The following is a 15935-nucleotide window of genomic DNA, read 5'->3' on the forward strand; positions in this document are numbered from 1 at the left end:
CCGGGAGACCCACCCCGCGAGCCCCCGCGCCCCGCCTCCAGCGCCTCGCCGGAAACGTGCTCCGCCCCTTCTGCCGCCGGTCGCTGGGAGGAATCCGAGTCTTGGCGCTAATCGTCTCTCCTTCGTCCCCTTGGCTGTCCTGACAACTTATTTATGGTCTAAGGTCATTACTCCTTTTCGTTGTTGCTTATGTCCCAGAGCAGCAGAATAGAACGGTTTTATTGGTTAATAGGCCTCAGAGACAGACCAAGTGGAATACAGTCCCCTGAAAAACGGCACTCTCCTTTCTAGAATAGTAATACAATTTTTTTTTTTTTTAGAATAGTAATACAAATTTATACAAGGGTTTTAGTTCCTAAAACTGGGTGTCGATATAAATGTTTTACAAAGAACACTGGTCTATAGACTACGTAGTTAAGTTTTCGGAACGCCCTCACTTTCTTCTCCCTGAGGTTACTGTGTTACATAAAAGCTGAAACTGCTGTATATGGCTTTCTTATTAGAATCAGAACTTACTAGTAACTCGAACAGCAGCTGGAATGTAAATAGTAAGCACTAGATATGTATTCGCTATTATAGTCTACTTGAGTAGAGTAGAATTAGAATTAAGTATTTAAAATGAGGTTTTTTAAAAAGCCCGAAACAGTTAATAAAAACATTTATGGTCATATATATTCATACTATTTTGTTGATTTGAATATGTTTTGTTAAATAGTAACAGCTTTGAGAGAGAGCATATTTACTATTTTCGTTTACAACTTTGATGCTGAACTCAAGTAACATGTGTGCAGTTGGTGTCCACATTATAACTCGGTTTTAAATTACCCAGTGAAGAAATTCAAGATGCCGTACTCTTTTCTCCAGAGTGAAGCACAAAGTCTGAAAAAATGTTGTTGATGACATAACTATTAATAGCACTGTAGAAATTTATATTCTAAGGTGTTCCACATAGTAAAAGCTTCCATCAACATTTCATACTCTATCACCTCTTTCCTTCATTTGTTACAATTTGGTTAAATGGGACACAATATATTCATATAATAAGACAAATGTATTTTTTCAAAATAAGTCTAAAGGAAGCTAACATACATGAACACTATCTACTACTATTTTTAACTACTACACATATTAACAATATCAGAGTAAATGTCACATTCTAAATCAGAAAATACTGTCATTCTCAGGCAACACCCTAACTGAAACGCAGCTCTAAAGACAACAAATGTGGTATTAAATTCCTGACCCCCTTGTCTATGCTTAATAAACCTTACTGAGATACACTTCCGCAAAAATCCCCTCTGCGACTATGAGATTCAGTATTATTGTGTTCAGATAGTTGGCTAAAAAATGGCCTTGTTTGAGCAAATACAGTAGGTGACATTTGTAGAGCACTTACTCTGTGGCAGGAGCTTAACATGTGCTAAGTGCTTTACGAGCATTAACTCATTTAATTCTCATAATAACCAATGAGGTTGTTAATGTGATTATTTATCTTCACTTTACAGATGCACTGTCTGAGATTACACAGCTATTAAGTAGTGGATCCAGTATGGAACAGAGGCCAGTCTGGCTCCAGTGGGCTACTTTCAGCCACCGTGCTCTATTGTTTATGTAAGTAGACATCCAAATTCTTAAATGCATCTACAGCTTGTCTATTTGCATGAGAACCCATAAATATCACTCAGTTTGAATAAATTTACTGCAGCAACCCTGCCTGTTGCCATCAGTAGTACCCGTGTTTGCTTGCTCTTATCAGGCAGCTATAAACAACAGAAAAGGGGTACATATAAATTCTATATAGAAGCTGCTGTTTATATTACGTGTTATGAATTAATAAAGCTGTCACTTGAGGTAGAGAAAAGATAGATTCATTTCAAGCTCTGTTCTGTGTGTATGCACATGCATGCATGTATGTGTTGGTTTTCCATTGTTGGCAGCCTATATTTCTTACTTATTGTATCCTTAAATTAATTTATTTAATAAATTGTGATAATTTGTTCAATATGTATCTTCTCCTCCAGTCTTTAAACTCCTTTGCTTTCTCACTGTATTCCCCAACACCTAACATGGTGCGGTGGTGATATAGCCCTTCCTCGTCAATAAATGTTTGTTGATTGACTATTCTTGAATCTAATAAGCTAATTGAGTAATGGTAGCAGTTAACCACTCAACTATGCCGACTGCCTGCAGATACTGTGTGTATCAATGTGATGCTTCTCCCCAGACTTCTCAGTCCTTTACCTCTGGGAGTTGAGAGGCAGGAAGAATGGCTTCTGGAAGTTGATAGAGTAGGACATATGGCTTTCTTGAATCTGATCAACTCAGTAATTCTTACTATCACTTTCATTTATATCCATAATGTTCATACAACTGTCTACCTCTATGTGCTGCTACTAAGGAGCCTGTAATTCTTTTTACCAGAAACATTAAAAAAATGGAGAATACTTCTCTTCCTTTAGTAGGTGCTATATCTGAAAAAAAGAATACAATACCCAGAGTTCAGTATTAAGGTGTTAATTTTGACCTTTGCTTTGGAGGGAAGGTGGGTAGAAAGAGTTCTCATCAAAGAACTGGTTTTTAAAGTAGAAAGATACCTCTTCTCTCACTGCTCAGAAAACCAGCTGCCATGACACGCAACTCCATAACTTTAAGGACAGCAAATTCATGACAAATGAGTGCTTTGGTGGGGATAGTAGATCAAATATTTCCTTTACCTTGGGAAAGCAACGTTGTCCATGGCTGAAATACTAGCCAAATTGTACAAGACTAGACTGGATATTATTCTGGACTTCAGATTCAGAACGCTTTTTGGCAAGACAACAGACTTGGATATGGTTGATATTATTTTAATTAGAATAAAATAAAATCCTCAACATAGTCTTGCAAAGCATGACCTAAATGAGAAGACAAAAATATGTTGAGAACCCACAAAAAGAAATGGAATGAGAAACTAGATCGCACATTAAGAAACCACTTCTGGGACTTCCTTGGTGGCGCAGTGCTAAGAATCTGCCTGCCAGTGCAGGGGACACAGGTTCGGGCCCTGGTCCGGGAAGATCCCACATGCTGCGGAGCAGCGAAGCCCATGCGCCACAACTACAGAGCCTACTCTGTAGAGTCCGCGAGCCACAACTACTGAAGCCCACATGCCTAGAGCCTGTGTTCTGCAACAGGAGAAGCCACCGCAATGAGAAGCCCTCGCACCACAACGAAGAGTAGCCCCTGCTCGCCGCAACTAGAGAAAGCCCACGCGCAGCAATGAAGACCCAATGCAGCCATAAATAAATAAATAAAATTTATTTAAAAAAAGAAAAAAAAAAGAAACCACTTCTGGGGACTTCCCTGGTGGTCCAGTGGTTAAGACTCCATGTTCCCAATGCAGGGTACCCAGGTTCAATCCCTGGTCAGGGAACTAGATCCCGCATGCCGCAACTAAAAGATCCCACATGCCGCAAGGAAGATCCCACGTGTTGCAACTGAGATCCGATGCAGCCAAATAAATAAATATTTAAAAAAGAAAAAAAAAGAAACCACTTCTGGGCTAAGGTGTTGGGAAAGCTGGCTGTCATTTGGCAGAAAGCAGTGAACCAAGAGAACAGGTAGGGAGAAAGGTGAATTTTGATGGGGTGGGGAAGGGACATAGAGGAATTCTGTATACATTGTTAAAGAGATAAAACTCTATCCAGACAGTGGATAACTATCGAATGTTATTAAGCAGGAGAAAAGTAAAACCAGATTTTTGTTCCAGAAGAGTAATTGATGACAATGTGGAAGATAAATGGAAACAGAGAGACTTTGAGCTGAGACAAGCTAAAAGCTTCCTGCAAAGTCCCTGGAATCCAGAAACATTCCACAGACAGAAGTGGCCAAACCTGATGTCTGATGGAATGTGTTTGGAGGAAGGGGACATGATGGAGAAAAGGAGGCAGGATGACTGAGTTTTCTAGTGTGAACGGCTGGGTGGATGGTAAAATCATTCAACCGCATAGGGGCAATGGGAGTGTAAGGGGCCAGTGGATGGATGTGTGTTAGAGGAGGTGGATGCCACCATCCAAAAGACTAGCAGTGGCGCTAAGGAAAGTGGAGGAGCTAAGGAACAGTGCATGTCCATGTATCTACTATGCATAATGGTTATACCCAGAAGAGAATTAAACCATCCGGGGAGTGAGTGAGTAGGCAGGAAATAACTTAAGGTGAGGAAGAAACTCTGGAAAATAAAAGCAAAGGAAATGAACAAAAATGTCTGGCAAGACCTTGCTTCTGTTGGGTAAGGTTCTATTACAGCTTGTTTTCAAATTCTGTATAGATTTCTTCAAATGGCCCATGAGGTAAAGGCAGCTATTTTAAAGCCTGGAATGTCCTGGTACTAAGTTACTTGAGGCTCTCTTTGACTTCCCTCCCTCTTGGCAATGAGATTAGCTGCTCTGCTGAACATAACCGTTACTGAAATGAGGACAGTGAGGTTCTCTCAGAGGAAAGGCTTCTCCTCTGCCTGATTCCCTGAGGCTGGTAGACTACAACACTGTGAAGACACAGCCCGGCTTGCTGGATGAGAACATTTCTCTCCTAAGGTTATGGTTTGGGAAAATGGAGAGAAGTTTTTTGGCTCCCCTGCCCTTCTTGATACAACATTTAGAACTTGGACCCAATGCAGTGCTTGAGGGTCCTTCAAGAGAGTCCTCTCTTAAGCAATGTGTACACTTTCACCATGTGCGTATCTACTAAGGATTCATCTCTCAAACTTCTCAGTTATTTTGGTGTTACTTATTTTACATTGCTAGCAGGAATGGATTACGTGGATGGTCACAGGGTACTTAAAATACTCAAGATGTTTTATAAAAGATGTGGTAATGAAGAGCCATAAGTAAAGTTTAAAATGTGTGGTCTAAAAATTAGGAAACATCTAACAGTTAGAGGTATGATGGAACATGAAATAGGAAGCAAACTGGAAATATCCAATAAAACTGATTAGGAAAAATGCAATTACAGTGTTCCCAAAGGTCTTCTTCATAAAGTGCTTCCTCTTCTGTTTTGCTACAAAGTGTGAGACCAAAATAAGGAAAGAGGAGACACTGGTGGAAACTTGTAGCAGACCAGAAAAGATACAAAAGCCAAGTTAAGTCTTTTTACTAGATAACATTTAAAATATTTACTGTTTGTTAATATGACACAAAATAAGCTTCTGGCACTTGGTTAAATTGAAACGGGAGCAAAGCTAGAGGGTTCAGTGGCTGGAGAGAACTGGTCAAAGGGTACTAAGTTTCAGTTATGCAAGATGAAAAAGTCCTTTTCTATTGAACAGCATAGTGCCTGTGTTGACAATATTAAGAATTGGCTAAGAGAGTAGATCTTATGTTAAGTGTCATTATCACAAAAATTAATAATAATAAAGAAGGCAGGAGGAAACTTTTGAAGGTGACGGATATGTTTATGGCATAGATTGTGGTGATGGTTTCACTGGTATATACTTATATCCAAAATCATCAAGTCATATACATGAAATATGTATAGCTCTTTGTATGTCGTTCATACCTCAGTAAAGTGGCTTATTGAAAAGGAAGTGCCTGCGAGAACCTCAAAGCCTTTCCAAGTGCTGTAGGTATTTCTCCCATAGCATGGTGATTTCCAAGTTAAAAGGTTTCAGGGGACTCTGCTCAACTCTAGGGATAGTTCCTAGCTTAGCTTAAGAAGTAGCTGAGAATATTTGAATATCAGTGGTTATGGTAACATTATAGTTGAGTTCGCATTTTTAAATTTATTTCTTTTTTGGCTGTGTTGGGTCTTCGTTTCTGTGCAAGGACTTTCTCCAGTTGCGGCGAGCGGGGCCCACTCTTCATCGCGGTGCTCAGGCCCTCACTGTCGCAGCCTCTCCTGTTGCGGAGCACGGGCTCCAGATGCGCAGGCTTAGTAGTTGTGGCTCACGGGCTTAGTTGCTCCGCGGCATGTGGGATCTTCCCAGACCAGGGCTCGAACCCGTGTCCCCTGCATTGGCAGGCGGCTTCTTTACCACTGCACCACTAGGGAAGTCCCTCTGATCTTTAAATGTAATACATCGTAAACATTTCCTCATCTGTAAAATGGAAGTAATGGTCCCTATATAGCAATCTCACAGGTAGGTTGTTATCTGAATTAAACAAAGTCAGTTTATGTAACAGGGCCTGCCATGTATAATCATGTAAGCACTCAAAAATGTTAATTATAAGAGTATCAAGCCCTTGCCTTGCATCTCTCCATTTGCAAAAGTCCAGGCATCCAAAGTGCTTTGAAAGAAAATAATAGAATTCCTACAATAATCGAAATATCAACAACAATAGAAATTGCAAGTCCCCAGTCTCTTCTGCAGTTCTTGGAATACTGTTAGCACCTGTAATTTAGTGGCCAGCTGAATGAAGTCGATGCATCACCACCATCAAATTACTTATGTTGTAATGTTTTAACTGGAAATATCGCCTCTGTTCGAAAGTGGTATTTTGATGCTTTCCAGGGTGAATCTGGTGCTGCCATCTCCACACTGTGCATCACATCAGACCTTGCCAATCTGCAGATTCAGAATTTTATAAAATGTACAGCCCTTTTATGTCTGTACTGTGCCTTTATCTACTATATTAGTCTGCCCAGGCTGCCATAACAAAATACCAGAGCCTAGGTAGCTTGAACAACAGAAATTTATTTACTCACCGCTCTGGAGGCTAGAAGTCCAAGATCAAGTTGCTGTCAGGATTGGTATTTGGTGAGCCCTCTCTTCCTGGCTTGCAGACAGCCATTTTCTCACTTTGTCCTCAAATGACCTTCCATCTCTGCTGGGGAGGAAGAGAGGGAGTAGGGGGGAGAAAGAGAAAAAGAGATGTATCTGGTGTCTTTTCCTCTACTTATAAGGACACCAATCCTATTAGATAAGGAGTCCATCCTTATGACCTCATTTAACCTTTATTACTTCCCTAAAGGTCCTATCTTCAAAGACAATCACACTGGGAATCAGGGCTTAAACCTATGAATTTGGGGGAACACAGTTCAGTCCATAACACATACCAAACACCAGCAGTCCAAGCTAACTACATATAGTAAAGCAGATGATTTATTCTGATATTTCATTATAGGCTATAATAATAAGTATTTCTAAAAAGAGACACATATGGTAAACACCTAACAGAATTAGATAAATTTTTCATAAGGGCTTCCCGAGTATTTTTCTTGAGAAATTAAAAATTCTTAATATACATTTATGATAACATTAGAATTGAAAATGTTCATTTCCTTTCAAGAGATCATTCCTTGAAATTTCATGTTTTTTCATAGTGATAAATATGAATCAGGTTAAAGTGTTCCTCAAAAGCTGCATTTCACAGTCCTATTTGCTCTAATACATCTTATGTCAACTAACAAAATTTAATTATTGTTATTATTATAAGCTACTCAGCTTCACTAAAACTAGCTTCATTTGTTATAAATTAATATGGTTTAGGAGAAAAATTTAGTCAAGCTGAATTATGAGAGAAGAGATATTTCATTCAATATTTTAATTTTTTCAGGCAAATATGATAGCTGGCCAATTTTTAAAAATCTAGAATGTCACTTCTATTATCATTTCACAAAAACAAATATTTTATCATTGTCTAATTCATACCAAATGGCAGCAATTGATGCTCTTGTTTTTTTTCTTGTCCAAAATTAGTTTATAATTTTACCCAAGAGTTGTTGTTGCCAAGAGGTCAGTTTCTTTCTCCAGGAACACTTGAGCATGCCGAGATCTGCAATCATGAGGACATGTAATATGGATCTATCATGTTGCTTTGAAAGCTTTGAAGCCCAGATTTGAACATAACATTTAGTACCAGAGTTTAGCACAGAACAAAGTTAATTGTGGAACAGTGTATACCACTGAATGGAAGTGAACCAAAATTATATTTGAAGTGGGAATAAAAGGCCTGAAGTCAAAGTTACTACACTGAAATGTCCAAGGTTTATATTCATCATTAAAAGAGACAGACCTTATATCACATAATTTTAGAATACTAGAGAAACCATTAAGAGAAACAATGCAATGTGTATGAAGGGGAGACAGAGAAAAAGAGGGGGAATAAGGAGACATTATGCAGCTGTGAAATGTTACTACTGCTGTAGTCTTATTTAAATAGCTTTATTTTTTAAATTAAAATTTATTGCATTTAAAATTAAATGCAATAAATACAATTAAACACACAAACAAATATGCATTTTTTTAACCCAGGAATGCACAATGAAGGTGAAGTTGAAGAAAACAAACTAGGCTAAATTAAATAAGTAAAAGGCCAAAATTGCCAATCTGTGACCAGCCTATTTGTCTATTTTCAATTAATGGCTAAATGAGTTTTACGTGAGATCATATTAAACCTGAGTGTCTACATTGCACAATAGGATGATGCATCGTAGCTGCTAAGCCAAGCACTGTGAAATGAACAAACTCCTCAAACCTTAACCTAGATTCTAGTTTCAAATTCCTAAATTCTCTCTATAAAGTGCTTCTTATGTCCCTTTTGGACAGTACTACTATTTCCATTAGCTTTATTGTATATTTTTAAATCAATATAGAATCTCAGCAAGTGTTTGTAAGTTAACTTTGGTTGACTTGTTTTCTGAAACAGCAATTATTAGCAGTTATTCTCTACAGAGAATCAGCTAAACCAACCCACGATCCTGATAGTACAGCAAGCCTGTGGAGGTTGAAAAACCTAAAAAGCTGGCAGAACAATCCGGAGGAAAAATCTTGTGAAAAATATCGACTGCTCTGTAAGGTGAAAGTACTGTAGTAATGGTTCTACTTTTAGCCTCTGCTACTCGTACCAGAGAAATTATCCACCATCCCATTGCTACACTGCCATTTTCTTTAACTTATAATGAAGTGTAGAATTGATCAAAAGAAGAAAATATTCTGAGGAAATTTATAAAATTAATAAGTATATAAAACATGGAACTTTTCTGAGTATAAAATTTTGCATGATATATCTGAATAGAAGTTATATAAAGGATTAAAGCATCATGTGGATATATGTGTTTGAAAACTACTTTGTGTATTAATAAGTTAGAAATAAATTGTACTGAACTAGCAGGTTTAGGTAAACATGACTCATTTGCTAAGAATGTGTCTTGGTCAGCAAGATACTTGGAAATAGGTCCAACAAAGAGGATGAGACCTCACAGTTTGAAGTTCCTGCAACCACAAAAAAAAAAGGAGAAACAGAAGTGAAATATGGGAGGAATTTATGCAGAAGCCAGTGATTAAGACCACAGAGAAGTGTGGGGTTTGTGAATAAAAGAATGTCCCCAAGTCCCATTCAACACAAGAAATTTTGGGCATAGTGACTGTTGTTTCTCCTGGTACTGTGGTTGCCACAGCATAAATAAACTAAGTGTTCCTGTTTGTTAAATGTTATTCCACCTGTCCTACCCAAGGCAAATATACTGTGAAGCTAATGGAGCTTAAGCTTCAGGGTCCCTCACTTACACAGACTCCTTCCAAGCCCATTAAGGGCCTAGAAATGATCTCATGTGGTCATATGTTTGAGTAAAATTCGCCGAAGATATTTCCATCACGATCAGTTAAGACCTCTATTTCCTTCCATTCTGATGTTCCTTCTGATAGACTTCCCTTAGTCATGTCACATTGGAATGGCCACAGTGTGTCCAGTTAATGGGATCCAGTTAATGGGAAGTTGAACTGAGCATACATTGGTTTGGGTTTCGTGGAATGTGATTATGTGTGGTGCAGTATTTCTGTGTAGAGGTAAGTATTGCTAGCCATCCAGGAATAGAAATGGCTTCCAGGAATATTCCTACTGCCCTCTGTGCCAACTCACCTGGGATCCTGTCATGTAAAGGTGCAGGGCCAGAGGTTACACTGCAATGTGACTTTATCCTGCGGTGGATGGCACCATATATACAAAGACTAAAAGGAAAGGAGGTATGAGTCAGTCTATTGGAAATTCTTCCAATCACTAGATATGTAAAATTGTTAGGGAGAGAGAAGTCTATTTTTATCCTCCTGGTCAGAAAGGAAGTTCTGTCCTGTCGGCAACATACTCAGTAATGCAATGTACACAATTATCAATGTATCATAGTCTTTCCCCCTCTTTTGAAGGAAATTGTACATGATAGAATTTGTCAGAATTACTGTTAGTATAAAAGAAGTCCGCCGTTAGTCTGGGGTAACTCCACAGCCACCAGGGACCAAGGCTCCTATATTTCTGCTCTGTCATCCTCAGTATGTGGCTTCCTTCCTCAAGCTTCCCTCATGAGTTCAGGATAATTGCTGGCGTTCTAGCTATCATGTCCACATTCCAGGCAGTAGGAAGAAGGGAGAAGAGAAGGATAAAAGGATGTGCTCCACAGCCGAATCAAATCCCGTTAAGGGGCCATTCCTGATGTTTCTCATAGCATTTCCCCTTTGGCCAGAACTATATGCAAAGGAGGCTGAGATAGGTAGTCTTTTCAGATAGGTGATTTGCTGCTAGAATACAACTTGGAAAATGGCAAGCAGGTGGACAAGTGGAAACTTAAAAAAGCAGAGAAAGCTGAAATTTAAGCATCTGCACTCGGAAAAGCCATAAAGCAAGACAAGAACGGCTGCAGAATTGGAGGCACCTGTCACTTTGAATGGGGTGTGGATTAAAAACAAGATTAGTTGAAAGTCTAATAAAAAGCACCTAGCTCTCTAGATGCCAGCCCTAACATTGCATAGCCAGGCACCTAAACCTTTCCCACCCCAACAGAAGACATTCCAGGTATTCTCACTGGAAAAATCGAAACAGAGCTCTAGCCTCAGGAATATTTCAGGGAAGTAAGACAAAAGGTAAAATAGGGAGGTAGAGTTAAATTTTACATACTGAGTTGTGAGAACTTTAGTCCCCTGCCCTTACTCAGCTCCTAGAATAATAGCAGCCAGGCTTACACCCTCTCCTGAAATACAGAACAATAACAACAGTACAAACAAACAGAAGACTAGCCCAAGAGAAAAAAACCCTACAGACGCTAACATTTGGGCATCTACAAAGTAAGGCCTGAGTACAGATCTACAGTAAACTGTACAGTGAAGCCACTAGTTAACATCCTGGCCAAGTTTCCAAGCCATTTTTGGTGTTTCTCTCTTAAATAAGAACAGAGAGCCAAAAATCACTAGACTTTTAAGAATGTCTCTACAAGATCGCCTTTATTGGCAATCTAAAGGCCTGTGAGCATAAGTCCCAGAGATGCTTGCAACTAACATGCTACTTCCGAAGCTCTCAGTTCAGAGAAGCATATGTTGGCCTGAAAGGCTGCAGGTGATTAAAAAGAAAAAAAAGAAGACAGTGTTCATGCTTGGTATTCTATGCTGTACTCTGCTCGGTCTTGTTTATCGTACCACAAGATTGATGGGGTGCAATAAATGCTCTAATGAGATGGTCTCTGACGTATATCAGGATTGGCTTAAGGATTGAGGCTCTTGGCCCCTAAAATTACCCAATGTAGCTGCTTGCTACTTCTCTACTGAAAACGAATTACTAGCCTGGCAGACACTGGTTGAGACGGCACCACAGTTGAGGGACAGCTAAGACCAAAGGTTCCAGTAATTTCCTGGGTGATGTCAGAGAAACAGTGGAATAAGGAAGGAGCAGCTCAGTTAGTCTCATTGATTTAATGTGACCGATACATTCAGGAATGTGTGGAAGGGGGCAGGATGGGAGGGGTCTAGAGAATTCATGGACCGGAGGCATCCACTGCCTGGAGATGACACTGTCCCCATTACATGCTGTCTTTCTAACAACGGGGACTGCAGTTCAGAAAGATGTGACCAAGCTTCATTTATTGATGACAGTGTCCACACCCCTCGTAGTAGAAGGCAAGGGAAAGTCAGCCCGAAGGGCCTAGTTATATATTGTGTGGCTGGCTGTACATTCCAATGTCTGTCTTAGCTTAGTTTCCCCTGAAAGCAGAGCCGGAGACATACTCTCAGGTGCATGTAACTTATTTGGAAGGTAATCCCAGAAAATGGAGAGTGATACAGGCAAGGAGAGAAAGCCAATAAAATGTGTGTCATTGAATGGTTATCACCCTGTACAGCTCAGGCTCAATCCTGCTTGGGACCCTCTAAAGAACTATAGAATCTTCTTGGAATTGTATGCTATTGATAAACTGCACGTATAATTAAAGAAAACATCATATTTATATTATGTATAGAGAAAAATTAAGTAAAAATAATTTAATTATAACATTTATATAAAAATAATTTTACAAACCCTATTCTGAGAACTAAAGTTCTATTGATTGTTATTATGAGCACAAGTATGGCCCTTTAAGTTTTTGTTTTTGTTTTTTATTTTTGCGGTACGGGGGCCTCTCAGTGTTGTGGCCCCTCCCTTGTGGAGCACAGGCTCAGCGGCCATGGCTCACGGGCCCAGCTGCTCCGCGGCATGTGGGATCTTCCCGGACCGGAGCACGAACCCGTGTCCCCTGCATCAGCAGGCGGACTCTCAACCACTGAGCCACCAGGGAAGCCTCCCCCTTTAAGTTTTTTAAATGCTAACAAATGAGATTAAAATTCATTTTGAAGAGACCCGATTTTAAATCTCTAGTTTCTTGATGTTGGTTCCAATGGTTCATTTGAAGTTTGGACTAACTTCAAAGGAACTCACTTTTGTTTTTAGGATTTGAGGGTAGAGGAGAAACTCCAGCCCAAGAAGGGGGCTCTATAAGCTCTTCCCAGAGGAGGATGAGAAGGAAAAGGAGGTCTCTACAGGAACTGCTTGCATCTGGAGTGACGATAACATATGAGAGGGAGGTGGGTGAATGTGGCCTGGCAGCACAGGAGGCCTCTGCTTTCAGACCAAGGCCACCATCTGGAGGGACAACAGGGAGTTATTGTTTGGAAAATTTATTGTGATGTGGTGACTCCTAGTTCAGTGACCAGATCATTCTTGCAACTTCAGCCATCAGCTCCTTTTTTCTTGAGTGTCTGGATCTTTCATCTATTTCTTTTATTAGGGAAGTATTATTTTATTATTTCCTCCTTCAGGATAGAGTTGGTACTCGTCAGCTTTCCATAGGTGTCCGCCAGGCTCTGAATTTTTGTTGACTCTTTCTCTAGGCTAATATCCTCGAAAGATGACTCAGTTGCTACAGTCCCCCTTTGAACAGTGCCATCCTTGCCAAGGAGTTGACACTTCTCTTGAATTTGTTATGCCAATGTTTGTGAAATTTCAGCCAGCATTGTGAAAGCAGCATTTCCCATTTCACATGACGCCAGCTTCCAGACAGCTAGACAAGTCTAAACAAATATGAGACCCACTAAAAAGCCGATGACGGGCGCACACACCATGGACTCTGGCTGGAGGCTGCAGAGGGCAGGGCCTGGATTCCCATCATCCAGCCATGGCTCCACCACCACTGCTTGTGGCTTTCCAAGGATGCCTGAAGCCAAGCTCTGTGGTGGCTTGAAGCCCTTCCGTGGCACTGAAGCCCACCACAGAGCTCTAGGGAGTAACCACACCTCTCCCAGCTCACGAAAACTTCTGAGATCCCTCTACTTAACCCCCGCAACATCCCACACTGGCAGCCTAAGCAGGCCACCAGTGGAGCTGGCCCAGAGAATGGAGAGATCAACTTTAAAAAGTTTCTCAAAATTACTGCCCACTACCCCTCTTCTCTTCTTAATTAAGAAAAAATTATGAAACTTTTTATTTCTCAGCTGCATTGCACAGCATGCGAGATCTTAATTCCCTGACCAGGGATGGAACACATGCCCCCTGCAGTGGAAGCTCAGAGTCTTAACCACTGGACCACCAGGGAAGTCCTGAAACATTTTTGTTAAGGTAAAATATAGGGGACTTCCCTGGTGGCACAGTGGTTGAGAATCTGCCTGCCAAGCCAGGGGACATGGGTTGGATCCCTGATCCGGGAGGATTCCACATGCCACAGAGTGGCTAAGTCCGAGTGCCACAACTACTAAGCCTGTGCTCTAGAGCCCACGAGCCACAACTACTGAAGCCCACATGCCTAGAGCCTGTGCTCCGCAACAAGAGAAGCCACCGCAATGAGAAGCCTGCGCACCGCAATGAAGAGTAGCCCCCACTCGCCGCAACTAGAGAAAGCCTGCGCGCAGCAATGAAGACCCAATGCAGTCAAACAATAAATTAAAATAAAAAAAATATGTATATATATATATACACACACACTCTGTGATGTATTCATATCGTAAATGTATATGCTTTGATGACTTTTGACAACTATATACACCTGTATAACCAATATGCCAATGTAGATATAGAACACTTTCATCACCTTCAGAAAGTTCCCTCATTCCCCCTTCCAGGAGACCCTACTCCCTAAAGGCAATCATCTCTTTGATTTTTATCGACATATATTAATTTGGACTCTTTCTGAACGTCATACAAATGGCATCATGCAGAATGTATTCTTTTGTATCTGGATTCTTTTGCTCAACATCATGTGTTTGGGGTTCACCCATGGTGGTCACCCCTTCTTTCGTTCTGAGTCGAATGCCATTGTACAGGCACACATGATTGGACATCAGCCCACCCCTCTTGCTCCCCATTCACTCCACCTCCTCCCAGCCCCCTCCTTTATTTTACTGACTGAAATACTTTGGGAAAGAAAACTTCCCTCATCAACTATTTGGGTTTCCCTGAGGTATAAATTTGTACAGAAAAGTTAGGCTTAAAAGGTGATCAGTTAGACTTGCTTTTTAGTGTACATATGACCTTGCACTCTTACAGATATTTGATATGTTTTAATTCGTTGCAGTTACTATTATTATCAATACTCAAATTATCCCTTCTTTAGCTAGTATTGTCTTTTGAATCCTTTTGACAGGACCCCAGAAGCCTTTGATGGCTTCTTTCCTTCTGATGTGACAAGTTATTCCAGATTTATCTTGTACATTTCCTGCCCCAGACCTGACATTAGCCACTCATTCAAAGTCATGGCTCCTTTGAGGAGAAAATGATATTTAGAGACCATAGTCTATGCTCAGGGTGCTGAGTGCTACTGACTGGTCATTGTTTCTAAGCCTTTTCAGTGAACAAAGCTAAGAAATATTATTTAAGTTGAGATATATTTTACATATAACACTGTATTAGTTTTAGGCATATAACACAATGATTTGATATATGTATATGTTGTGAAATGATTATCACAAAAAGTATAGTTAACATGCATTACCACACATAGATACAAATTTTTGTTTTCTTATGATGAGAACTTTTAAGATCTACTCTTGTAGCAACTTTCAAATATATAATACAGTATTGTGAACTATAGTCACCATGCTGCACATTACATCCCCAGGATTTATTTTCTTATAACCGGAGATTTGTACCTTTTGATCACCTTCACTCATTTTGTTGAGTGAAAATGGTAACCACCAATCTGTTCTCCGAATCTGTGAGCTCCATTTTTTAAGAACCCATATGTAAGTGAGATCATATACTATTTGTCTTTCTCTATCTGACTTAAGAAATATATATTTTTTTAAAGAGAAAACATATCAGGGACTTCCCTGGTGGTGCAGTGGTTAAGAATCCGCCTGCCAATGCAGAGCACATGGGTTTGATCCCTGGTCCAGGAAGATCCCACATGCCACGGAGCAACTAAGCCCATGCGCCACAACTACTGAGCCTGCGCTCTAGAGCCCATGAGCCACAACTACTGAGCCCATGTGGCACAACTACTGAAGACCACGTGCCTAAAGCCCAAGCTCCTCAACAAGAGAAACCACTGCAATGAGAAGCCCACGCACCGCAACAAAGAGTAGCCCCCTCTCAATGCAACTAGAGAAAGACTGTGTGCAGCAACAAAGACCCAACACAAATAAATAAATAAATAAATAAAAGAATGTACTCCCAGACATATGAAAAAAAGAAAAGAGAGAGAGAAAACTTATCACATGCAAGAACCTTTTAACTGAT

General features: G+C 40.2%; 2 long non-coding RNA genes across 4 annotated transcripts; one reads left to right on the plus strand and one right to left on the minus strand.

The window, feature by feature from the left end:
• The first annotated feature begins 59 nt into the window (after positions 1-59).
• LOC117199393 (uncharacterized) lies at positions 60-15746 on the plus strand. Of its 2 annotated transcripts, none has more exons than XR_007470608.1 (3): positions 60-163; positions 1506-1611; positions 15505-15746. It is a non-coding gene; the product is annotated as an uncharacterized LOC117199393 (long non-coding RNA). The 2 variants fall into 2 exon arrangements; XR_004480630.2 differs by lacking the exon at positions 15505-15746 and adding an exon at positions 13097-13315.
• LOC117199392 (uncharacterized) lies at positions 4994-12341 on the minus strand. Of its 2 annotated transcripts, XR_004480629.2 has the most exons (4): positions 9834-12341; positions 7625-7748; positions 6679-6797; positions 4994-6538 (listed from the first exon to the last, which is right to left on the minus strand). It is a non-coding gene; the product is annotated as an uncharacterized LOC117199392 (long non-coding RNA). The 2 variants fall into 2 exon arrangements; XR_004480628.2 differs by having other exon boundaries at positions 4994-6797; positions 9834-12325.
• Positions 15747-15935: the final 189 nt, after the last annotated feature.

This window comes from Orcinus orca, chromosome 12, assembly GCF_937001465.1.
Source record: "Orcinus orca chromosome 12, mOrcOrc1.1, whole genome shotgun sequence".
Lineage (NCBI taxonomy): Eukaryota > Metazoa > Chordata > Mammalia > Artiodactyla > Delphinidae > Orcinus > Orcinus orca.